The sequence below is a fragment of the Rhinichthys klamathensis genome, unplaced genomic scaffold, assembly GCF_029890125.1.
Source record: "Rhinichthys klamathensis goyatoka isolate OS25496 unplaced genomic scaffold, OSU_Roscu_1.1 h1tg000127l_1, whole genome shotgun sequence".
Taxonomy (NCBI): Eukaryota; Metazoa; Chordata; class Actinopteri; order Cypriniformes; family Leuciscidae; genus Rhinichthys; species Rhinichthys klamathensis.
The window spans coordinates 3973406-3999777 of record NW_026606664.1 but is presented as its reverse complement, the minus strand read 5'-3'; the positions used below and the strand labels follow the sequence as shown (position 1 = coordinate 3999777).

The 26372-nt window shown below is 37.5% G+C and overlaps 2 protein-coding genes across 2 annotated transcripts in view; one reads left to right on the top strand and one right to left on the bottom strand.

Moving 5' to 3' along the window:
- elfn2a (extracellular leucine-rich repeat and fibronectin type III domain containing 2a) overlaps positions 1 to 6581 on the bottom strand; it is a 113651-nt gene extending 107070 nt beyond the window's left edge. Inside the window, exon 1 of the mRNA XM_056256610.1 lies at positions 6495 to 6581. The gene's annotated coding sequence lies outside the window, so the exon portion shown is untranslated. The remainder of the gene's footprint in view (positions 1 to 6494) is intronic.
- rrp36 (ribosomal RNA processing 36) overlaps positions 1 to 26372 on the top strand; it is a 305769-nt gene that overhangs the window by 239490 nt on the left and 39907 nt on the right. The gene's annotated exons all lie outside the window — the stretch shown is intronic.

The following is a 26372-nucleotide window of genomic DNA, read 5'->3' as shown; positions in this document are numbered from 1 at the left end:
AGCTGATGCCCGATGTGCGAGTGTGGATCTACGCAGCTGTGTGTGAATGTCTCACTGTAGGCTCAGCCCAAATTGGCGCTCAGTCACACCTGATTTCTTCAACACCAAGCATATGCGCAGATACCAGACCACACACATACTTTATTGGCTACAGCATATTGAGCTGGATGGCTACACTCCTGAAGTCCAGAATCCCCACTGGCCCTGAACACCTTATTGATTATTTTTCACTTTAGATTAAAAGCCATTAATTGCCTTCTCTCACCTGCTCTCCCTTCCCTCAGTCTATCACTATTATTAAAGATGCCAGCTGTCTTTAACTGCTCAGACTAAAGTCTTTTAAAAATATTAAAGGTTCTAATTAGAAGCAAGAGGGTTTTACAGCTTGATTCCATAGCAGGACATTTTACATGTAAATGTATGATACAATAGGAGAACGTAGTCACATGGTTCTTCAGAAAACCATCTATAGATGTACTGCTGCTGCAAACAAGGGCTTAAACAGTTCAGACAAAAGTCTTAAAAATAAAGGTTCTAATTATAACCAAGATGGTTCTAAAGCTAGATTCCATTTTAAATGTATATTTAAGATGCCATAGGGGAACCTGGTTACATGGTTATTCAGAAAACCATTTATGTACCGTTGCGGCAAACAAGGTGCTTCCCTGAAGAACATCAAGAACTTTTCAAAGAACAAACATAGCGATTTTTAGATCTCCATTTAGTAAGTATTTGCAATTGAACAATGGAAGTTCTAAAAAAAAAAGAAAGAAATGAACACATATGCCAAATACTGCAAGTAGAGAACTTAGAACCTACAAGTTCAACTTAGAATCTTAGAGTTCCAATATGAAATGTATCAGTCTTGTCTTCAAAAAACCATACAGCCACAGAACCCTATATAATGAAAAAGAAATTCTTGATAAAAACATGGTTCTTTGCTGAACTTGAGGTTCTACAAAAACATTCTACAATTCAAATTCACAATTACAATTTGTCAAAAGTAAGAGGGATCTTGAGAGAACCTAGAATCTAGAACTTTAAAGGGATACTCCACTTTTTTTGGAAATAGGCTCATTTTACAACTCCCCCAGAGTTAAACTGTTGAGTTTTACCGTTTTTGAATCCATTCAGCCGATCTCCGGTTCTGGCGGTAACACTTTTAGCATAGCTTAGCATACATCATTGAAGTGGACAAGACCATTAGCATTTCTAAAAAAAAAAAATGACCAAAGAGTTTCGATATTTTAAAACTTGACTCTTTTACGTTGTGCACTAAGACCGACGGAAAATGTAAAGTTGTGATTTTCTAGGCTGATATGGCTAGGAACTATACTCTCATTCCTGCGTAATAATCAAGAAACTTTACTGCCGTACCATGAGAGCAGCAGGCGTAATGATATGATGCAGCGCCTGAAAATAGGCCACCTTCCGTCAACACAACGGAACTATTTTCAGGCGCTGCGTCATATCATTACGCCTGCTGCTCTCATGGTACGGCAGTAAAGTTTCTTGATTATTACGCAGGAATGAGAGTATAGTTCCTAGCCATATCAGCCTAGAAAATCGCAACTTTACATTTTCCGTCGGTCTTAGTGCACGATGTAACTACAGAAGAGTCAAGTTTTAAATAGAAAAAATATCGAAACTCTTTGGTCATTTTTTTTTTTTTGAAATGCTAATGGTCTTGTCCACTTCAATGATGTATGCTAAGCTATGCTAAAAGTGGCACCGCCAGAACCGGAGATCGGCTGAATGGATTCAAAAACGGTAAAACTCAACAGTTTAACTCTGGGGGAGTTGTAAAATGAGCCTATTTCCAAAAAAAAGTGGAGTATCCCTTTAAGAGTTCAAATATGAATTTATTTAAATGCATTAAATATTAAAAAGGTTCAAACGCCAATTTATAAAATATAACAGAAGTACTACAGTTAACTCAAGAACTCTATATAGAGAGACACGGTTTTAAATAGTTCTTTTCAGAAACCGAGGAGCATAAAATTTGGGATTTTAGGATCTTTCCTAAAAAAATCTATTAAAAAAAGTACAACAAAGAACCATTAAAGAACCATATTTTTTTAGTAACATAAACCAGGCCAACTTTTAATATGTTTTTTTTTTTTTTTTTTTTTTTTTTTCAGAACATACATTCTAAAAACCTGCGTTTGAGATTTATCCGTGTTAGATATAGATCCGGGTCGCTAAAGACCCGAATATGTAATAATGATTGGCGAAACATTTATGCATTTAATAAGGGTTAATAAAACTAAATACAGTCATTCATTAATATTCAGGATGTTCATTCAGATTTCGTATTCAAGAGGCTGTAGTAATTGTATTATAAATTAGAGAGGGTCAGTTTGTCTTTATTGGCAGGCACGCTTGGGTCACAGACACATGAACATCAAAGTACGGATTGTGTGCGTGCTCTTTCAGCATCTCGAATCCCTTCGTCTCGCTTGCTCTTTCATGCTTTGTATCTGCCCCTCTCTATGTGATCTCGATATGAAATAGATCTACCATTGACCAGCCAACCATATGCCTATAGCATGTCATTATGCGCCTGCTGGCAACATTGGATCGTGTGCGTTCATTAAAACAGCACAGAGAGAGTCCCGCAGGCAAACATGCTGGGGTGGACGCGTGGGCATGAGTTCACGATTAATTTAAACACACGACTTTCGTGAACCTGCACCTTTAAACAAGCAGCTGCGTGACTCACTTCTGGCACCTTTGGATGTGTCTAAAAAAGGCCGGAGATAAATCAAAAGCCTGCAAACCAGGCTGCAAATAATGAAGTCACACACTCAGCATTGCCATATGGGGCAAATAGGCTTTGGCAGTGAGGGGTCAATTCATCATCTTAAGAATTCAGTCATTGTGGTTTAACCCAAGACTCAGCTTCTCGTCCAAACCATAAGTAAATCTGCTGCAAGCGCAGTGTAAAAAAAGCCAATCAAAATCTAAACGAACCCTATTTACTTTCTTACAACACCTTTTTTGCACTGTAAAAAATTATTTTCATAATTTGTCATCGCTACTTTTTTTTCTTTTGTCAAATCAACTTCGATAATTAATGTTGTTCAGATAACACAATCTTTTAAAAGTTATATTTATTAAACCAATCTCCTTCATTGTATCAACTAAAATTGTTTAATTTCAACAAATTCAAAAATAAGGCAACTTTTTTAAGTTAAACCAACGTTTTTTTTACAGTGTGGAATAACCTGCATTACATCTTCTACAATAAGACCATGGTCAAGAATAACTTTCCTTTTCGAGTGACACCACTAAGTAGTGGTATTTTTCAACTCCGCCCCTTTTTACAATTTAATCAGTTTCCGATAATAAAACGAAGCCCATTCATTTTTGATAAAAAAATTAGGATATGTATTTTTTTTTCTTGTTAAATATCCTGTTTGTCGTGTATCTACTTGTTCTTTACAGAAGCAAATGCCATTTTGTGTTCATTTTAAATACCTAATGACAGTACTTGATTCCATGCTAACGTATTTCCACTGAAGAAAATTTGGCGTAGGATTTACTAGTCACTTTTATTTTACTTTACTTGTGAAATTCACTAGCAATTTCTGAGTGTAAGTTCTGAGTGTAAAAGGTTTCAAAGAAACGGCAACGTACTCTAATAATCTTCGAAAAATATTTTTTTACAAAACAAGTCGTGGGCAGGGTATATTAGAGTTTGTCAGCAAAATGATTTAGTTGATACCATTCCTTAAAGACAACATGACAACATTCAATCAAAATCAAAATTGACAATTCTTTTTTTACTTTTTATGGAATATTGCATTTATTATAAATGATTTGTTCGTGCCCTCATTCAAGTGCCCTCCTAATATTTAATCAAAACAACTTCCTCTTTTCCTCTTACTGCAACATCTCGGGGCAACCTGTCACTCACATGAGATCGAACAATAGCAAACCATGACTATACAACCATCCAATCAACTCCCAATGGACAAAAACAAGTCTCGCCCTACAAGAAGCAGTTTTACTCAGACATAGTGATTGGACAATGAAACTGAATCCCTGTCCAATATAGTGTTGGAGGTTTCACCTATATATGCATGGTTTGGTGGCCAATCTTCACTGATATAACATCAGTAAAAAGTGTGAAAGTTGAAATAGCAGAGCAATAGCACAGCTGTATATGAATTATTGCAATCCACACAGCATAATGGGAGACATATCAGAGTCCACAAAAGGACAAATTGTTGGTGTGCGTCTCTCTGGCTCTGTGACCAGTATAGCATGTCTTTATGGTGTATTGAGAGCTATGGTATCCAGGGTAATGTCGGCATACCACCGCATAGGACGACTTGCATCCAATAGGTGTAACTGTCGACACAAGAGGAAGCTCTCTGAAAGGGATGTCCCGGTACTAACCCGGATTGTATCCAAAAAAAACAACATAAAACCACTGTTGCCCAACACACTGCAGAATTAAATGAGCTCCTCGACTCTCCTATTTCCACCAAAACGGTTCGTCTGGAGCACAGAGTCAATATTTATGTTCGAACTGCCACTATAGGCAAACCTTTGGTCACTCATGCTAATGCCAAATGTCGGTTTCATTGGTGCCGATGGTTCAAATCTTGGGCTGTGGACAATGTGAAACATGTATTGTTCTCTGTATGTGTCCATCTTCACTATCTTTCCCACATCCGTGGGAGTTATGTTGCGGAGAAGCCCCAAAGAGGCTTAACATCGGGACTGTTGCTGCCCAGAGTGAAGCACAGCGGTGGATCAGTGATGGTTTGAGCTACAATATCATGGCATTCCCTACTGTGCTTGATGGGCGTCACTGCCAAGGACCACCGAACCATTCTGGAGGATAATGTTCACCTAATGGTTCAAACATTGTACCCTGATGTGGGTGCCGTGTATCAGCATGATAATGCATCAATACACACAGCGATACTTGTGACAGAATGGTTTGATGAACATGAAAGTGAAATGGCCTGTACAGTCACCAGATCTGAATATGTTTGAGCCACTTTGGGGTGTTTTGGAGGAACAAGTCAGAAAACGTTTTCCCTTAACCAACATTACATAGTGGACACTGTTCTGGAAGAGAAATGGCTCAAAATCCCTCTGGCCACTGTGAAGGTCTTGTAGCCTATCTGCCATTCCCCCAAGACGAATTCGTGCTGTACCGTCCACAAAGCAGGAACTACAAAACTAATAAATTACTGTGGTCAAACAGGTGTTTTAGTTTCAAAGTGTTGAAATGTGGAAGAAAAGATATGCATCTTCTGTTTCATGCCGACAAGAGAAAAAGGTGAAATTTATTTGATCTAATTGCAAATATTTCTATAGGCTACATTAAAATGCATATAATGTGAATATTGACGAAATTTATACGATGTTTTCATTAATATAATGATTTAAAATAATTGAATAAAGAAAACAAATAGCACAAATTGTCAAATTTTTGTAGTATACCATCATATAAATCGCTTAAAGGTAAAAATTATTAAATAAATAAAAAAACGACTAACAGCTACAAAACTCGATTCGAGCGTTATTCGTATATTCCCGCTGCCGCTGTCTGTGTGCTGTAATGAAACAGGTGTGGTTGCATTGAAGCTCCCTAATCACATTGATTTCTCTCCATGCTGTGGTAAAGAGCTTTCTGGAGCCCTTGCAGAGGGAGCTCTTCTGTGTGTTACTGTTATCAGTATTCTGGTGTAATCGGCGGCTGCTGTTAAAATGACAGCGAGTCAAAGCGGAGACCCCAGGCTTCGCCAGTCGCTGCGTATTTGTGAGGTTATAAATCAAACGATGGCGCTCTCCCCCGTCCCGTATCTCTCCCAGCACCCCCTCTCCATCGCTCATATCCATCAGTACGTTTCATTTCCAAAGACAAATAGATAGGGCTACGATGAAAGCATGCCAAGAAGAGACAATTCCCCTAAATGATTCGCTCTTTAATTATTGAAAGACTAGAAATACAAAAAGTAGACAGGCATTTCCTTTAGAACACTAAAGCAGTTCTTCAAGCCTGCTAGAGCCAAGAAAGCGAAACACACATGCATGAGTGTATATGAAATGTATAAGAAATGTAGGCTACAAATGTATAGAAATGACATAATCAACATCATCTTCACTTGAAACTGCTGTAAAAGAACATCTAAAGTCTATGAAAATTGTCAGTATGTCCCGGCGTGGGATTTATAAATGCCCTGAATCTGCTGATTCTGGTTTGGGATGCATTTTAAAACCTAAGCATCTTTTAAAACTCTGATAGTGTCAGAAAATATCTGATAAACCCCGTGTTATCTTCAACTGGGGGATGCAACACACAGCTCACCAAACCCCCTGCGCACACAGATCAGCATGCAGGTGGCTTTCCAAATGAATCACTTCTCATCAATGGAGAGGATATTGATTTTACAAAAAAAAATTAGTAATAGTAAAATCGCACGAGCTTGGTTTTACACAGAAATGATTGAATTCAGAGACTGCATTCTTACCTCTGTTGCGGGCTCTTCCTTTCACCACGTATTGCTGCGGAAAGGCAGTTTATTATCCCTTGCCAGCGCTGAAGACTCAGACCGACGGAGATACGGACTGAGCTGGCGAGAGAGAAAGATGGGGGGGGGGGGGGTTACAACTGGATCCTGGATCAGTGTACTCCGATTCCTGAACGAATGACTCAATGACTCTAAATGATTCTTTTCATCATACAACGAAATTAAAAATAATCAGATTTTTCGTGTGTGTGTGTGTGTGTGTGTGTGTGTGTGTGTGTGTGTGTGTGTGTGTGTGTGTGTGTGTGTGTGTGTGTGTGTGTGTGTGTGTGTGTGTGTGTGTGTGTAACAAAAATATACAACACAACCAATGCACACAGTCCGATTATCGAACTAATAAATCTGTTCTTTTTTTGTGAATCATTAGCAAGTTCAGTTCTCGAGCTGGTTCTTTTTGATGAATCACTTAAACCCTAAATGCATGAATGTTTCCCCAATCATCATTACATATTCGGGTCTTTAGCTACCCGGATTTATATCTAACAAGGATAGATCACTACCTGTTGCGATAATATAAAACTCTCCTTATATTAAAGTAACAATTACAGAAGAATTAATAAAGCATATTTTGTTACCTTTTGGAGCTTGAAAGGGTTCAGTTTGAGCAGATGTTTTATACTGTCATCACTGTCCTCATCAGAGCTCATTCCCCAGTACATTCAGCATCTGGCTCATATTCTCAAAACTATCATTTTCAACGTCTTCAAAATCAATATTTTGATCTCTGACAGCTTCTTCAGCAGATCCACCATCATGACAGTGACACTAATATCTGGCATTCAGTACTTGCTCTGCAGGAAATCACTGAGCCATTTCATGTTTTGCTGATGATACTTTCTATTCTTTTGTTTTCTGCCTGCAGGAACTAATGAAGAAGTATTGCATTTTTTTTATTTAAAAAAATTCCTTTTATTTAGTTTATAATGAATTGATTGAGGAATACAAAGAAGGTTGATGTCTAACTTTTAAAAAAAAAAAATGAATGAGGTGGAGGGTAGTGAATGACATCACCGGTCACTAAAGACACAAAATGTGCGTTTAAGGGTTTGGTTCGTGAATTAAAGAATGACTCTTCTGAGGGTGTGCTTTACAGTGTTTTAAAACCAGATGATTCCAGAACGAGTGACTCTCACCAACCGGATCTTTTTAGTAATCAATCAACAAGTAGCCTATACAATGTGAGTTTAGTTGTTAGGCTACTGAATTAATCTGCCTTACTTAACCGCAATACTTTGGCCATGAAACTACGACAAGAACAGCTACTCTTATGCTGCAAGGCTCGTGAGAGAGTAACTATAGTTACAGAATGATTGTTCACATGACAACATAAGTCTAGCTAAATATACTCATGCGTTTTGTTGCAATCGGTAGTTTTTATTTATATAAAAAAGAAAAAAAGTAGGCTACATGAATAAAATGTTAATTTTTGCATAAAGTATTTTTATTTAATAGGTCGAATTATTGGAATGCATTTATTCTACCAGCCACAAATGTCTATTTAAACCTTTTGCAGAAATTGTCATTTATTTGAAATATAATACATTTGTTATATCTGAAATCTGATGATGCTAAGTTTAAGACTGAATAAAGCAATGATAGTGCACATGATCATAAGGACCCATCTCAGATAATGATGAAAATATTTCATGCAATACGTTATTTCATTTATTGCAATGGCTTTTCTTTGCCGCAGAGAGGAGAAGTACGAGATACATTTCCATATCGTCTCCAAAGTACGCTGGTAATGCACATAAATGCATTTTTCATATGGCTTCAGTTTCTTGCTCGTTGTCTTTTCGATCGGCCACCAAGCGCATCTGTTTCCCACTCTGAGCACGTAGCGCGCTTCTGTCAGCGCGTGTCTCTCCCCGCGCGAGCGAGCGCGCGCCCACACGAGCAGGCAGGAGCCTTTGACGTCATAGAAAGGCACTCCGCCAGAGCGCGAGCCAGCCACAGCTGCCCGCGTGTGTTAAATCAATCTTTCACGTGAATGACTGTGCAGCTCCCCCTCTGGCATCCTGAAACATCCCCAGAGAGATTTCAGAGCTGAATTTGGGTGAATGGAGGGTGCGAGAGGCTCATTGACATTGAACTTGCCTAGTGTTTGTCTTGAAGGGGTCTGTGTGAGATTTTGACCTGCTATGACCAGTAGCCTATGTGAAATCGCCCTGCACTGCCCAGCTAGCAGGGAACTTTCTCAAAGTGTTTCCAATAATGTTAACAGAATGTTAACTCAAATATATTTTTAATTAAACATTATCAAAACAGGAGGAAAATAATGTTCACATAACTGAGAAAAAAAAAACTTTTTTTAAACTGGACACTCTGAGAACATTCAGAAATATTTTTTTCATAACTTAATGGGAACGTTAGCAAACCGTTTTTATAAATTATTTTTGTTAGCTAGTACTATACAGTATATATGTCCAGTTTGAAGAGCATTGTAAACACCATAGAATACATATTTCTGTCTTTCTAAACAGGTGTTGTTTTGTATATGAAGGCAAGAAACTGGTTTCAAACTGACTTTCAAGCCATCAAAATGTAGAACAGATTCAAATGAGTGTCCGCAAAGCCAATTTTTAGTGACTTGCTAAAAGGGGGAAATATCTACATTGCTTCCCATTCATGCTTGTCCTTATACTCTGGAAATGAAAGTATAAAAATAGTATAGAATGATTCAAACACATGCGCTCTTCAGATAGCAAGCAGAGAAGCTTTGGCGCATCTGGCTTGATGGATTTACACTCTTTCTGCAGGATCAATGCTACTGATGCAGGGACTCACAGGATAGCTTCTATAAAGAGATAGCTCCCTCACGATCAGGAGCATAAGCTTTCAGGAGAATGATGTGCAGCTGTGGGAACCAGAAATGAGCTTTCTTTTGCGTCACTGCAGCTTGGGTTAGATTTGAGATTCAATTGGAGCAGGAGGTTAAAGGGATATAGTTCAACCAAAAAAAAATGACAATTCTGTCATCTTTACTCACCATTTGTCAATCCAAATCTGTACTGAACACAAAAGATATTTTGAAGTCCAAACAACATTGGACCCCATTTATGTTCATTATAGACACCAAAAAAAATATATATATATATTATTATTATTTTTTCTACAGAAGAAAGTCATACTTGTTTGGAAAGAAATGTGTGTGAATAAATAATGCCAGAATTTTCTTTTTTTTGGTGAACTATCAATATAGTGGTCAAAGGTTGTCCTTTAATGATCAGGAAAGAAACATTCTAGACATTAGGATTGAGGACAATCCTCTTTTCATTCAAAATGTCTTCCATTCCAACTCTTTATATTCAGTTATATTTCAGAACCACGGACAGTTCCACAACAGTAACGTTTCAGGACATATATTGGCCAAAAATAGTATCAAAAACACAAGAGCCACAATAGCTCTAAGTATAAAGAGAAAAACATCAAAACCATTCTGAAATCATCTTGGTTTTATTGGCTTTCGATCTGACCGTCCCACCCAAACCAACTAGAATCAATCCTCCAAGACCTACACCAGCAATCACAGAAATTACTTCAATTATTGCCAGTTCCGTTCCAGCTTGCCTCATGTACAAAATATACTCCTCATACTCAACCGGGAGGTCTGGAGGTTGGTTTTACTTTAACTTGCCTCTACCTGCAGCCATCTTAACCAGCCTGACAGACTCCATTCATGCAAAACACTGTACATTTTAAAGCTGCTACGTCTGACTGCATGTCTCTTTTTTTGCTATTGAGATCTTAAAGAGCCTCGTCAGCGTTGGTATTGGTTTTTTGCCTAACCATGTTAATCCCAGAGACGATCTCCTCAATTGTTGCCTCACTACCCTGCTCCACACAATAGGGCCAAGCACAGATAAATGATCCCCGCTTTAAGACAAATAGCCCTTCTTTTAAGGCCGATAGTGTGGAGGAAGGAAAGTCCCATCCATATACTTCATGGCATCGACCCCGGTCGATTGGGGTCGATCCGGGTTGGGCGAGCCGCACCTTACCTCTTGGCTCGACAGTCATTTGTCCAAATGGCACCATAAGCATGCAGCAAGCAACTCGTTGATGAAAAAAAAAATGATTTGCTTCTCAGTAGGAATGTAGATAGACAGCTAATGTTTAACTTTAATGAAGATCATAAAACCTGTCAGATCTAAAGAGTTGTAGATTATTGGATAGTCAATTTTGGGTCCTTCCAAGGGGTCCTCCAACAGCCGAGCAACTGCCATTGAAATGTACAAAATGTAACCTTTAGGGGTACAACTTGTCGCTGGGGATGTACCCTCAAAGGGACAACTTTGTAAGTTATCTACCCTTAAACGTGCATATTAGTGCCTTAGAGTAGCAATAAGAACCTTAAGAACCCGCCGGCGGGCCCATTTGCCATTGCATGTTTAAAACAATAATATCTTAGTAAAAACCTAAAGTAATATTGCCAAACTATATATCATTTGAAAGCTTAAAATCTCTAGTTTTCATATTTGGTGGCTGTTATCTAAAATATATTACAGAGGAGCAGAAATTTATCAATTTGCAACAAGAATATTTCATATTCATTAGGAGTATTTAGGCCTTTATTTTGAAATAACAATAAACATGAAAAATCATGAAAGATTGGTAGAAACCTCAGTTTGTTTTCATGCCATGAGTTCAAAAGATAACACCAATTCCATTTTATGAGAAAAAAAGGTCTGAAAATGTTTTAAATATAAAGAAAATGGATTCTCGATTTGTAATGCGCTGCGAGCTATAACGCTATAACGTAGTCTTTATGCATTTATTAGAGGTTTAATTCAAATCAAATACTGCCAAACCACCCATACTACTTCTGAATAGGATGTCTACTTCATAAATTGTATGAAAATTATGGAAATACATGGCTCAGATCACTCAAAACATATGAAAATGGAGGCGCCCTTATATGGGCAGTAATGGAGTCTGGTTGGCGCCCTTATATGGGCAGTAATGGAGTCTGGTGTTCACCTAGTGAAAAAGTTGGGTACTGTGCCCGAATAAAATCTTACTGAAAGCTCATTTTTTGAGATATCAACCTAAAATTTGGAATACAACTTGTTCAGATTTTTGACTTTAATTTTCTTGCAGTTTTAGAGTAAAATATATTTTGTAATATATATATTTTATATAAAATATTAATCATTATATTTTTACATTACACAATTTCATAAACTCAAACTTATATAACTTTTTTTCTGTTTAATTTTTTTACAATTTCTAGACTTCTACAATAATCTGGAAAATGTCTTCTTTAAAACAAGACCAGCCATAGGTCTATATTCCAAAGCATTCCTGAATTACAACCATTTAAGTTTGGATAGTGATTTTTATGTCTATGCAAAAAAAAGGGGGGTGACAGTTAACAGGTTAAGGCAGTGGTTTTCCTCACTTTTTTAAGTTAAGTCAACTGATCCCTTTTTACAGCTTTCTTCTCTACTGAAAATGTTTGGCTTACAAAAATCTCCATCTAAACCACCTCCCTCCCCTTCTTGTCTAGGAACTAGTGATTTCTTCTTTCCTTTTAAATGTAATTAAGATACTTAGAAGGGGTATGTTTGGGAATTTTGTAAGATACACAATGCTATTTAACAAATAACGAAAACACGTCATCACAAAAACCAGAACACTGTAGGATCCTCAGGTTTGATTAGAACTGGCAAGAGAGATATTTTACCATTGTGTTGAATTCTCAGTAATAAACTATTTTGTACACACTGAATCATCAAACTCATGCGTTTGTCTTCTACCTTTGTCTTACGTGAATCATACACCATGGCAACAAGAGTCTAAATTTAGAAAATTGGACGTTTCTGTTTCCTTGTAATTGTTTCTCATTAATAAACCCCTGGCCTCCGTTTTGAATCCTCCAAGGGCTTGGTGTATTGGCTGCAATTGTGCTATTACTGCACTAGGAAATGGCCCAGGATCTATTTGTATCCCTCCGTCAGGGATCCGTTCGAACTTGATTATCTAAAGACGCATGATCAGTCATTGATACAATTTACCTACCACCTAAAACTGAGCCTCACCCTTTTGCTCTTTCACATAGGGCAACGAGCTCTCTCATGGGGCGACGAGAATGTTTGAAGCCTTTAGTGACCTTTACAGACATGGTCATGTTGCCCAGCATGAGTGACGAATGAAGTGTCAGCATGAAGGGAAAGATAGAGCCATTTCGGGGAATGGATGTTCTTCTTGTCAAGAGAAGAATGGTGTTTGGGGTGGAACAGGTTGGATGTAGAAACTCTTTCAGACCGGTTTTAGGAAACAATCTACACAATGATGTAGATGCAAAAAAATATATATAACTTCAAAATAACAATCACTTTTCTCTTCAAATTTCTTTTAATATGTTAATCTGACCTAATCGACGGCAATAGTAAATATATTTTCTGTAAAAATGTTTAAACTGTACTGAAGTTGAGATTTAGAATCTATCTAAAATCTATGAACACATTTTATTATATACATATATTTAATACCTTAGATTAGATAGTATTATAGAATATAAACTTTGGTACAGTTTAAATACAGTTTACAGAATTCATACTATTCAGACTATTTATAAAACCTACATAAACCCAGAAACTTACACTAAATGCACTAGAGAAAAAAAACTAATAACCAAAGCAGTACAACATTTGCAGAAATATTTTTCCATTTTAAACGTCCTAATTTACATACAGAGCGAGAGAGAGAGGCCGTGTGCATTGCACCCTTTGCTTTGTTTCTCCCTCCGGTTTTCTGTAACACACACCCTCACGTTCAAGCAGAAATACTTGCAGCCACACAAAAAAACAAAAAAAAAAACATAATGGAGGTGTGAAGTCAGGCTCTGTTCTGAGCCTGATGGGCCGCGTTTCTCAAAAGCATCGTAAGCCTAAGTTGATCGTAGAACAATTGCCACCAATGGCTCTATGACCAACTTAGGCTTATGATGCTTTTGGGAAACGCAGTCCTGGTCTGTTTACTATTTAACTATTCGTTTGCATGAAAAGGCACAAAGACTGATTATAAAGTGGCGAGGATAGGGGCAGGCGGAGATGAGACAGGTCTAATATTATTTCAGCTTTGTCTAAAAGACTGACATGACTTAAGAGAAAATAACAGCCTTGGAGAATTCTGCATGATATGTTAGGCACTGGATAAAGCTCACCGGATTAAGGAGGATATCACTTATGGATGCCATTTAGATATTGACAGCAAGCAAACAGATGCACAAACATGGACATGTGTGTTTGTGAAGACATTTATGCTGAATAAATTTGCATATCTGCAGACAACACCTTCCATTGAGATGTATGTACCCCCTCAGATATCTAAATCAAGAGGATCTAATCGAGTCTTATCTTTTGGATACATCAAGTTAGGATTTCAACCCAGGTCCACTTGCATCCTAAATGAATACAATATTGCTACACAAACAGGTCTTTGCTTATATATTAAAGATTTACTAAAGGGATTTTTGTTTTGGTCATATCATGTATAGGTCACCAAGTAAGTCAGGTTGGCCACTTGCAGAGATCGGCAAATCCAGCAACTAGTAATTCTTCTTCAGAAGTGCACATTGAGGGTCTTGGGAACTTATAAAAAATAACTTAATGATCTTTAGGTGGACTGAACAAAACCTGTGCATCTTAATTCCTGGAAGTAGTGTGGAGTCTGAAGTTAAGACTAGTGAGACACTTTATAAATTCATAATGGAAAACCACTAGATTACATTGTTCCTGGATGGATCTACAGACAATATTTATCAGTATCAGGGGATAAGTATATAACTGGAAAAACAACCAGCATTGTTTGTGTGTGCTAGTGTTACAGCATGTGTCTCTCCTTAATGCGACATTGCAGAGGAGAACCATTGTCCTTAAGGGAAAAAGTTTTACCTCCAAAATACACTGTTAAAGTCTGTGGACTCACAGTTCTTATTAAAGTTACAGTCCCTCCAGTCTTGTAAGTCTCACACCCACAGACAATGACTAGTAATCAAAGACTCCGAGTGCTCCGTTCAGAGGATTATGGCCTTGTAATTTTCACATTCGCTCAGTGCCACAGGACAAGCCACTAAACAGGGTCTATCATCCACTGAGCCATGAGCAGGTAAAGGGGCTTGTGCTCTGAAAATTGCTATTTGCCTCCGTCCTCCCAGACCAAATGGGGATTAATTGAGTCTAATTAAAGCTCATCTCCACTGCAAGCACTAATGTGGTCAATATCTATCCAGTGGGAGACTGTCCTCAATTATCCCGGCCTCACAATTATCATCATCATTACAGCGGTGTCATTTTTGCGCCAGTATTTCAGAGTTATCTTTTAAAGACCTGTTTCCTGTGAGAAAGCAGAAAAATAATTTTATTCCACCATTGGACGTCCCTCAATGCCATATCCCTTTTCTCATTTGTCATGTTTCCTCTCTCCTCCGTTCTCTCCAACTTTCAGACAAGGGCTTGTCGCCAGGTGATGGATTGCAATAGTCTCTCGGTTATCTCAGGAGTCACAGGTAATCTGGAATATGCCAGATGAGACCCAGGTTTGCCAAATGAGCCATTGCAAACACACATATGAGTGCAGACACAAATACATTTACTATTGATTTAACTAACCAAATGCCCCATCACTCAACTGCTTAAATAAGGCCCAACGCTCCACACCAATCCACCGCTGAATCCCAACTTAGGTGATGTAATACTGCACGGATTATTGTGAAATAACCCACCGAGAGTTCAGCACTAAGGGTGCATAGCATTAGCAATGAAATGACAAATTGGACACTCTACAAACTTGAGGACTTACGCAAAGGACTCAGCATTGGATCAAGTGCGCCATTTGGGAAAACTTAATAGCCTCTAGTCAAAGAACCAATGGAATGGCACTTCAATTTGTAGCAAGCAGTAATGAATCTATACACCCAACAATATCATGGAAATTGAATCCTTGCTTTTTCTAAAAGGGCGTTTGCCTGATGGGAATTAGCTTAAAGGAAAACAAGTGGTATAAGTGGTACAAATTCATTTTGGACCTTCAATCTGATTCTAGTGTAGGGTGACTTTACAAATGTACATTCTTCTTCGTTAAACAGATTAATTGTTATCTGAATCAACTTACAGTACACTTCTACTACAGGGAAAATCGCCAAACCTGAGGCACCTTGCTAAAAGGCACAATGGTGGTAGCTCATAAATCCCCACTTTTGGGGTTTAAACACGAGTTTTAGGTTACCAGTGTAACCGGTCCTGCTTGACCCGCTCCAAGTGGGATTCAAACCAGAGTCTCTGGCATGGGAGGCAGGCACGCTAACAAGGACACTAAAGGCCGCAGCAGCTAGCATCAGTCGCTAGTGCGCCTCTTGAGAACAGGAGAGTGAGGTTTACACGCACCGCTCTTACTGGCCTATGTCCGTTACACTCACCCCCCTAAACCTCACTTCCAACCCGGGTTTCGGCAACAAAAGTAATTGGTCCTACTCGACCCATTCCGAGTGAGGGGAGTAAGGTTATCACGCTCAGTGCTTACTGGCCTACGTCCTTTACACCAGCATAGCAATCTCTCTTCTTGACACCCCTCGGAAATAATTAAAAAGAAATGAGAATCTTACTATTACCACACCTCAAGTGCACACACCCTACTGCTAATTCTCCACATTTGTGCTGGACACAGACCCGCTGAGGACAAATTGCCACAGGTTCAGTTAGCTCAACAAATAGAAGAGGTCCAGATCAGCACGTACACCGACTCCTGTCGACTGGACCATGACATTAGCTAAAGAAAATGACCAGATTGAAACCAGTGGGCGAGAAACCCCCTATAGCTTAAAGCGACACTAACTTGTCTCCACCACACACCTTGGAAAAAGCTTGTGGACTCAGTTGCAGAAGTTCCCAGCAAAAAACAAACAAAACAAAAAAACTGAGTGGGAGGTTCTGAAAGTCAAAGCGAATAATTCTTTAATGTCAATTGTATTTTTCACCCTCCAAACTGGCCAAGGTGGTATGGTTCAGTGATTTGAAGTGGGGAGAGAGAGAGAGAGAGGGAAGGAGTCCTGAGTTTTAATGGCTCATTGTAGATTTTTTTTGTGGCAGATGAAATATGTTTTAATTTGCCAAGCGCTAGAGGGGCTGTCGATAACTCACATGCGAGAGAAAGCACCAAAAGGCGGGAATGCTTTTTCTCTCTCTCTCTCGCTCTTTCGTTCTTCACTCACATTGGCGCTCCTGCATGTTCCCATGGTAACGGAGCACAGCAGCAAAGCAAGGCAAGCCAAAACTGAATGAGATAGACACCAAATACAAATTCTCTCACTGTCTCTATCTGTCTTTCTATCTATTCAACCTGTCCTATCCTATTTATATCTCACGCAAACACCTTGGTCATGAATTGAGTGTGACAGATAAACAGTTGAAATCACTTAAATTATGCATGCAAAAACTCGAAAGGTAAATGTGTTCAGGATTTTGCATTTGCATCCTATCATTCAAAGTCATATCATACCAAGTCGTATCAGGTATTGGCATGATTTAAATTAGATCATGCACTTTAACTAGTAAAGGTGAAGGCTTGGATCGGAGGTAGATGAGATGATGCAGCGAGTATTTCGAAGTTCTAAAGCATGTTGGAACATTCATGATCTCTCCAGCTGACCGAAGAGATTCTGCGAAAGCCACAGTCAGAAAATGAGATGTCGAGCGTGATTAATCTTCACACCATGAGAGGAAAAGAAATGAGGTGATTCTGGGGTGAAGAACAAGAAAGATCTGGAATAGCAATGAACAAGCTTGACATTCATCCATATTCTGTGCGGTTAGGTTCCAAGACCTAAAGGATGTGTGTGGGATTCAGGTTAATGTGCACATTTCATCTTTCACAGTTGTGCATTGCTTCTGTTCTAGACAATTTAGAGTTTGCTGCTTGTGAAACCGTTCTTGTATTTACAAGTATATACACATACATATGTTCTTGTTTATCCACAAGTAAAAACTTTTTACCAGTTTGTACGTCTCTGGTTGTGAATCGAATTTGGGTTGGAAACGAGACCTCAAATCAGCGTTAAATAAAGTTAAAACAAAAAAAATACATTATTTGGTCAACCTCATGCTGGTTTTTGTGCAATGACAGTTAACAGTGACCATTGTATATTGCAAGTTATATTCCAAGTCTTCATAAGTTAGACAATATTTTTGTGTGAGGAACAGACCAAAATTTAGGGTACGTTTACACAACAACGATGTACTAAAAATTGAAACGGAGAAGTTTTACCTTTGCGTTTTTCGCAACATTATCAAATCGATCCCCGTTAACACTGATCCGCGAAAACGATTAAATGCTGTATTATTCATGCCAGGTCAGTAGTTGGTGTGGTCACTTTGTAAAGAAATGCTACACGACAATAGACTGAACAAATGCAAATGCAAATGCTGACTAATTATTTGAATGTTGAGCAGCGAGCTCATTGGCTACTGATACAGCAGGAACCAATCAGCGGTGCCCTATAGAGAATGATGTGATTGCAGCAGATTGAGTCATGGACCTTTCAGCCTGCATCAGCGTTTCATAACAGAACTTTGGATTTATTTGCTATAGTGTGGATCGATGTTTGGAGGCCAAGAACAAAATGTTCCCAATGTTTTCTCCAAGATGAGTGTAAATACTACTCCAATTTTAAGAGCAAGCGTTTTAAGCATTTGTTAGCTTATCCAGTTGGTCCTCCCCCTCACAGGTTTACAACAATATTTAACATTTAACATAGACCAATTTATCATTTTTAGTAAAATTTCAGTCTCTTCCTCACACAAAGCTGTATGACTTTAGAAGACTTGAAACAAGTGCACAAAGAGCTACATTTGTGGTACTTTTATGTTGCTTTTCCACCCTTTTGAAACTTGCTAGCCATTGTAACCCATTGTCATGGGTTGGAAAATACCTACGTAAAAACTGAAAAAATGTAAGCTGTGTTCCACAGAACAAACAATAGCATACAGGTTTGTAACAACATAAGGGTGAGTACATGACAGAATTTCCTATTTCATTAACTATTTATTCCGCTATTCTGTTACACTGCTAATCCAATGCTATGCTAATTGACACATTGCAAAGTTAAACACTATATTGTGTGAACACAAAGTGTCAAGTGTTCATAATGCGAATATAAACATGCCACAAGCAGAGCCTGGAAATGTCCCCGAGCAGATCCCCGCTTAGTCACTGGCTTGAGAGCAGTGTGTAATCATCATTCACACTTAAATGATCTGTTAATTGAGACGGACTCGAGCTGTGACAGGGAGGACCAACAGGGAACTAGTGCTAAGCTAACAAACGGTTGCGCCATTTGCAAAACTAACACAAACCACTAATCTGAGAGAAAAACATTGCAACAGTTCTGCTAAGCCCCTGAAGACTGAACCACATGCTAATGCAAATAAATAATTTAGCACATTTTGAACAATCTGCTTCACAATCTTTGCAATTTTACTGTTAGCTTTATATTAGCCTAAGATACAAAGCAATCTCTTCTTCACAAGTCAAAATGTATTTTAAATGTACCCTATTTGTTTTCTAAATGCATGTTCCTGGTCTTACTGTACACAATTCATCAGCACACATAATTACAGCAAGTCTTTATAATCTTTTAAGTATGAAATCATTCAAATATGTATAATAACAACAGTAAAATGGGCTGTTTCATGTCACTTTAAGTGTCTTTCATCTAAGCAAGGCCATCCATCTCAAGCCAGCAGCATGTGTTTTGACAGATATGGTGATGTCACACCTGGAGGATGAGGTACTGGTGATTCAATGTGTTTGGGGTCAGATTACTTACTGATGTTTTATGTCAGCCGGTCAGCGAGGTTAAAAGCTTTGTCAACTAGGAATCACGGCGTGCTAACTGGCCATCCCAAATGTACCTTTGAATCAAGCCGTTACCTTTCCCAGAAAAAGGCTGAAAGCAAAGAGCAGATTCCTGACACTTAAGCAAAATGAGACTGACAGGTCTGTAAACACATTACTTTTAGTGTCATGGTCCATTAACAAGAAAGGACCTCAGATCCTCTTCGGATTGTACATTCCAAGTGGTTCTCCTGCAACTGAAATCCATCAATATTATTGTTCCATTTTAACAAATACATGGATTTTTTTTGTAATCATGACACTTTCACTGATAATGTGCTGCACCCTGGTGGATAGGAGAGGTACCGCAGGCTCCGTACTGTGACGGTGACTCACACGGTTTTGTTTTATGACGATGGGATCTCCTCTTCCACCCCTCTCACCATCTGTCTGGGAATTCTCCCGTCCTGAAACTCACCTAAACTGTTTCCCTCCCTCCTTTCCCCCTCAGCCTTTTCTTCTCCTTTAGCTGCATTTCTTGCTAGTTTTTTGTTTTCACTATTCATCTACACTAAAACATTAATGCTACCAAACAGATAAAAATCATGTATCAGTACAAAACTAATTTATTCCTGATAGTGTTAAAAGGTCATATAGTCACATTTACGGTTCTGTGAGCTCCTGGAAATTGCATTTTACTGTTATTCTGACAAAAAAATAAATAAACACCCAGCAATAGATAACCCAGTCAATGAATAACCCCAAACTATCTGACACAACTTACCCCACAGCAGTGTTGTTATTGTTAACTACAACTTAAACTATTACAAAATATTGTTGTTAGTTGAAATAAAGCTGAGATAAAATACAATATAAATATTAAACTGAAATAAAATAAGCTTAAGTTGAAGTACAAAAAATAATAAAATAATAGCTATATATAAATATTTTTAAAAGTAATGAATATATATATATATATATATATATATATATATATATATATATAAATGCAGACAATGACTATAACTAAAAAATCCACGTAGAACATTTACTTTTTAGAAAATAAAACAAATAAAAATACATTTTTCAAAAATTTACTTTGACATTTGTCATTTACTTTGCTTGTCAAAGCACATTTATACAGACCTACAGTACATATATACATTATCCATTTACATGTAAACTAGGTAAATTGGTCATCATGTGTGTGTGTATGTATATATATATATATATATATATATATATATATATATATATATATATATATATATATATATAATCATAGAAAAAGCTCGTTCCTTTTCTCATGCATCTCAGTCATTGGCAGATGTATAAGCCAACCTAAAAAAAATTTAACATTTGACAAAAATTATGTAATCTTTAGATAAATACAAACTATTTTGTCTTATTCTTGGTCTTATAACAGCAATGTGTCATTTTATTGTTCCCTCTGTCCTCACAAGGTCCTGACCTGAGCTTTCTGCCTTTAACATGCAAGTTAAGGTGTCAGGGTCAAATCCTGACCCTATACGGGTCTGAAACATAAACAGCCTGACATTAACTGAGTCATTGTGAAGAGACAGAAGAACAGACTCTGAAAGACATGTGTTTGTGTGACGTGCATAAAAGATTTATTTTGTTGTTTCCAAGGCAAGGAACTGTCTAAGATTTCCTGTTCGGAGGACTTCTACATCACGGTTGGTCCAGAATTAATTGAACAAAGGGTTAGAGGGGTCAGTGCTGAAGAAATCACCTCTGCTCCTTCTGTCTGGCTTGAGAAACAACTGAAAGAGTTTCAAAGTGAAGGTGATTGGCAGTCCTGCACTTCCCCTCTCTGTGGAGGGCTATCAGATGGAACAGGAGCTATTCTGTTCTCTATAAGAGCACAAAAAACCTTTGGATGGGTTCATGGCAACACGGTCAGGTTTTTTTGTTGTTGAACTAGATCCCACTGAGCTTTTCTTTGAAAAACACACTTTAAAGTCTCAAAGGAAGGTTATATGCACAGCTACTCTTTTACACAGACCAGGTTTTTGGGTCATGCTACTTTTGATTGAATTGACAATCATTATTAAGTCATATAAACACCATAATCTTGTTTAATCAGGAAAAAGTTATAAATGGGTTTAAGAAAAACCTGGCTTAGGCCTGTCCATTTATTCATTGAGCCTCATTTATGAAACATGAGTAGAACGGATTTGTGAAAATTGATTGTAAATAGACGTAATTACATTTTAAGACAATTTAATTGTACATAGAAATTTGTTCAGCACGTTTCATGAATGAGGCTCAATCTAATGGTTTTGGCATCAAGACAAACTATTTTTTATCTTCCCGTTAACAATTTTCTTGCGTTGTTGCTTCACGGATTTGGATGTAAACCGTTAAAATGCATTTTTTATATATATAAATTATTAAGTATTATTCATAAATTAAACATTAGATTAAATACATGCAATAAATGATTTTTTTTATAAACAATATGAAATAAATCCTTTTATTTCAGATTTAATTTATAAATAATACTTATAATTAAATTTGTTTTGTATTAAAAACCTAAATCTAAAAAATAAAAAAATAAAACAATATTTTTAAAATAAATAGAAATACATGAAAAATCATATTTTATAAATATGAAAAAAGTACATTTATCATATTTGATTTTAAAAACCTATTTTTTATTAATTAAAAAAGCTAACCCCCAAAAATAGTTTATAAATTATTTGTGAATTCATTTGTTTGAAAATTTTATACATTTTATAAAATATAAAATTTTATTTCATATTTAATTAATAATATTTATAATACTTATGTATTAAAAACCTATTAACAAACTAAATACAAATTGAAAGAATATTTATAAATAAAAATACATGCAAAATTATATTTTTATGAATATGAAATAAAAAATAATTTAATTTATAAATAATATCCAGTTTTTTTCATTAATTCAACAAACATATCTATAATATTACTTATGAAATCAAACATGCATTAAAATATTTCTGAATTAAATAAAAAATACATACAAATAATATGAAATAAAAACTATTTGAAAAAAATGTAACTACAATTTTTTAAATTCTGTCATCATTTACTCAACCTCATGTTGTTCCAAACCTGTATGAATTTCTTTCTACTGTTGAACCACTTTAGACATTCTACTAACTATAAGTAAATTTGCAACTACATGTCAACTAACTGTCATTAGAGTTTAGTAAACTGTCTGCTTAATATCTGCTAACACTTTATTTTTATGCTCCTCCAACAGACATTCTACTGACTATAAGTAACTTGGCAACTACAAGTCAAATTATTCTACTAACAAAACCCTAACCCTAACCTAACAGTCTACTACACTCCACTAATACTCTAATGACAGTTAGTTGACATGTAGTTGCAAAGTTACTTATAGTTAGTAGATGTCTAAAGTGGACTATCGAAATAAAGTGGAACCGAAGATAGTTTGAAGAATGTTGGTAACCCCAGTTGATGGTAACCATTGACTTCTATAGTAGAAAAAAAAATGCTATGGAAGTCAACGGGTGCCGTCAACTGTCTGGTTACCAACATTTTTTAAATATATCTTCTTATGTGTTCAACAGAAGAAAGAAACTCATAGAGGTTTGGAACAACATGAGTGTGAGTAATTAACAAAATTTTCGTTTTTAGGTGAACTATCCCTTTAAATGTCTTTAGAAGTTCGACATTTGCTGGTTGTAAACAGATATACAATGAGCTGGGGGTTATCTGGCACTCTCATCGAAACGTCTTGTTAGAAGTCAGCGCCTGTCTCTCGGTTTCTGAGTGGCGTTGAGAGGAGGGCGGTTCCATGGCTATGAACCCTCAGCCTGCTCTCAGAGTAAGGGCCACTTGACCACTCTCTGCTCCCCCTCCATTATCAACATCAAATGATGACCACACTACATCCCAAACGGCCTCAGAAAAAGGAGAAAATACCTTCAGCGAGACACCTGCTGTGGCAGCTTGTGTCTTCATTGAGATCCTATTGATTTACCTATTGATTTTCTTGTAGGGGGGGTGTTGGGGGTTCAAGGCGCGATGGCTATTGATTCCCAAGAGTTGCAGCACCACACAGTTTGTCCATGTGAACCGTGTCATTGCTAAGGTGATTTTAATGCACCTAACCTCAGAAAGAGATACTGGGCTTTTTAATGCAAACACACCAATAGACGTTACGTAGCCCTGCCCCTTTTCAGCGCTGCGCTCATTGTTTGTATTTCCACAGCATGAAGGTAAGATCTTACAGATTTATGAATGAACCTCTCGTTTTTAAATCTTCTAGTTATACTGACATTTGTTATGACACCCGCTTCAAACAGTACAATGCCCATGATAACTTTCGTTAGCAGTACAATAAGTAAATCCAATTCACTAATTCTTCGACAGAGATGGCATAGAAATATACAGAGCTATACCGCAAAAAAATGGAAGTTTTTAATTTGCACATATTCTAAAGACTGTGTGCTTGTTTCTCTGGCGCAAAAGGTCTATAGGAACAATAAATAGTGGATTATTTCCTACAGCTGAGACGCCTCAAATGCGCACTGTTCACCATGATGGTTTTGAATAGCTTGAAATATGATTGAAAACACTTCTTACAGAAATTTACAGTTAAGTGCAACGCAAGTGTGTCATATAGATTACATAAAATCAAAATGGGAACATTCTAATCATGGATTTTAATGGTGAGACTTTTGTTTTTGTAATCAGGCACTCAAAAATTATATAAAAATTTGGATTCAGATTTATCGACCAATATATCGGTTATCGGTAGCCTGGATGCCAGCCCGAACCCCGCCCACAACATTTCTTGGTCGGGAAGTTCGGTCTGGACTCAATCCATTGAGGAGTAATTATGATCGGTTCAGAATTAGTCGGGCCAATCAAATTTCCAGGGCGGGCTTTATACGATGAAGGACAGATGATCTGCAGTTACGTAATCATCACGTTATCAAAGAGCGCTTGGGTTGAACTGGTTTCCCTCAAAGGTGACTCAAGTTGGAGAATTGAGATGTATAGATTCCGCTATTGCGTCTGTTGTAAAAGAAACCGACCACGCATTAATTTTAAAAGACGAACAGAGAACTGCAATCAAGGCATTTGTCGATCGGAAAGATGTGTTTGCCGTCCTTCCTACGGGATTCGGCAAAAGTTTATTTTATCAGCTGGCTCCGATGGTCGCTAAGAAGATGGGACGCAATGAAAACCCTGTGGTCGTTGTGGTTTCTCCTTTGGTCGCACTCATGGAGGACCAAGTAAAAGATCAACACTCATTATTTTAAATTTGTACTACTTCTTTCAGCGTGCGTGTAGTCGAGTTCTGTTGACAATTTGCGTAGCTCATAAAAAAAAACACTTACTGCGTTGCTCTGATTGGTTGTAGGTCTATCCAATTGAGTGGAGCTGTGTCTGAAATCGCTCCCTATCCACTATAGTGCACTATATCGGGTGTCGGCCATTTTGTGTCCGAATTCTGAGTGAACGACATCATTCCCTACATTCATTCACTACTTTTACCCACAATCCTCTCTGAATTCGAGTGTACATTCGATGTACACTTGCTGAAGCACTATTTCCCACAATCCAATGCGGAGAGAACTGAGAGAGCAAGTTTAAACCAGAGATTACATTACAGCTTTCTTATTCCTGATTTAACATTTATTTCATGCTAGTTTTATTTTTCTATTAATCATTACTTGAATAGAACATATTAAAACATTGAGACAATATTATATAGATGAATTGTAAAATTAAATTAAATTATATTTATATCGTTTTTTTAATTAAAATATATTATTTAGTTTTAATTAAAATAAATTATTTATTACAATTTAATGTGTTTTACTAATGTGTTTTGATAATTTATGGCATTGTTGTTAACTCGTTAAACTGTAAAGGGAGAGATGATTTTTTGGTGGATGATTTGAAAAATCTCCGTTTATCATCTGTAGGAAGCGTATTCATTCGAATATAATAACGGTCGCCTGAGGACTCTCGACCACCACGTCATCTGTGAGCGTGAGAGTTACAATTTCAGTTGATGAAACTACAAAGCTGGCACGGAGGTATATACAATTACAAAATAAAGTCATTATGATTGTGATTGTTGTTAATATTATTTTATAAAGTAAGTAACATAAGATAAAAGGAGTTTTATCAGTACGTGTGACGAAGCCTTTTCTGCGACAGCTCCAACTCTCTGACGCACAGTGTAAACGTCAGTGTCCGAATTCACTCACTTCATTTCGTTCACTCCTTGCAGATATAGTGCACTCAAATGCCATACACTATATAGGGATTAGTGAACGAGTGAGCGGTTTCGGACACAGCTTGGGAGTTTTTTTTTTTTCCTGGTTCGGTTAAGACAGACCTCATAATCAAACCCCTATGGAGCAGTATCAGACTCACATTCTGACTAGAATATGAGTATGACGACGTCAGGCTAGGTTATCGGCTTTCAAATATAAAGAATTATCGGGTATCGATATCGACCAAAATTTTCATATCGGTGCATTCCTAATTTCAACAATGTCTCAAACTGTGCTCAGATTTGCCATAATAAGTAATAATAAAAAATATATATTATTTCATAATATACAGTAGAGGGAGTGATCATTTCATTCATTTCATTTTGGCTCCTGCGATGGGTGGGGGGGCGTCCCATCCCTGTGCGTTGAGCCGACCAGATGAACCAGTTGTTTCCAGTGCTGACGGTCTTGTGCCAGCTGCTCTGCATCCTCCACAGCAACTCCATGTTGTTGGAGGTCGCTCGCAAGGACGTCGAGCCATCGGGTGCGGGGTTTACCTCGTGGTCGTCTCCAGCCTGCGGCCCTCGGATCAAACTGGAGAATGGCTCTCGTCGGATGGTCAGGAGGGAGACGGAGGACATGGCCGAGCCAGCGGGTGCGATGTTGCGCAGCCAGGCAGGATGCTCTGGACTGGCACGTGCGGGCTCTAAGCACT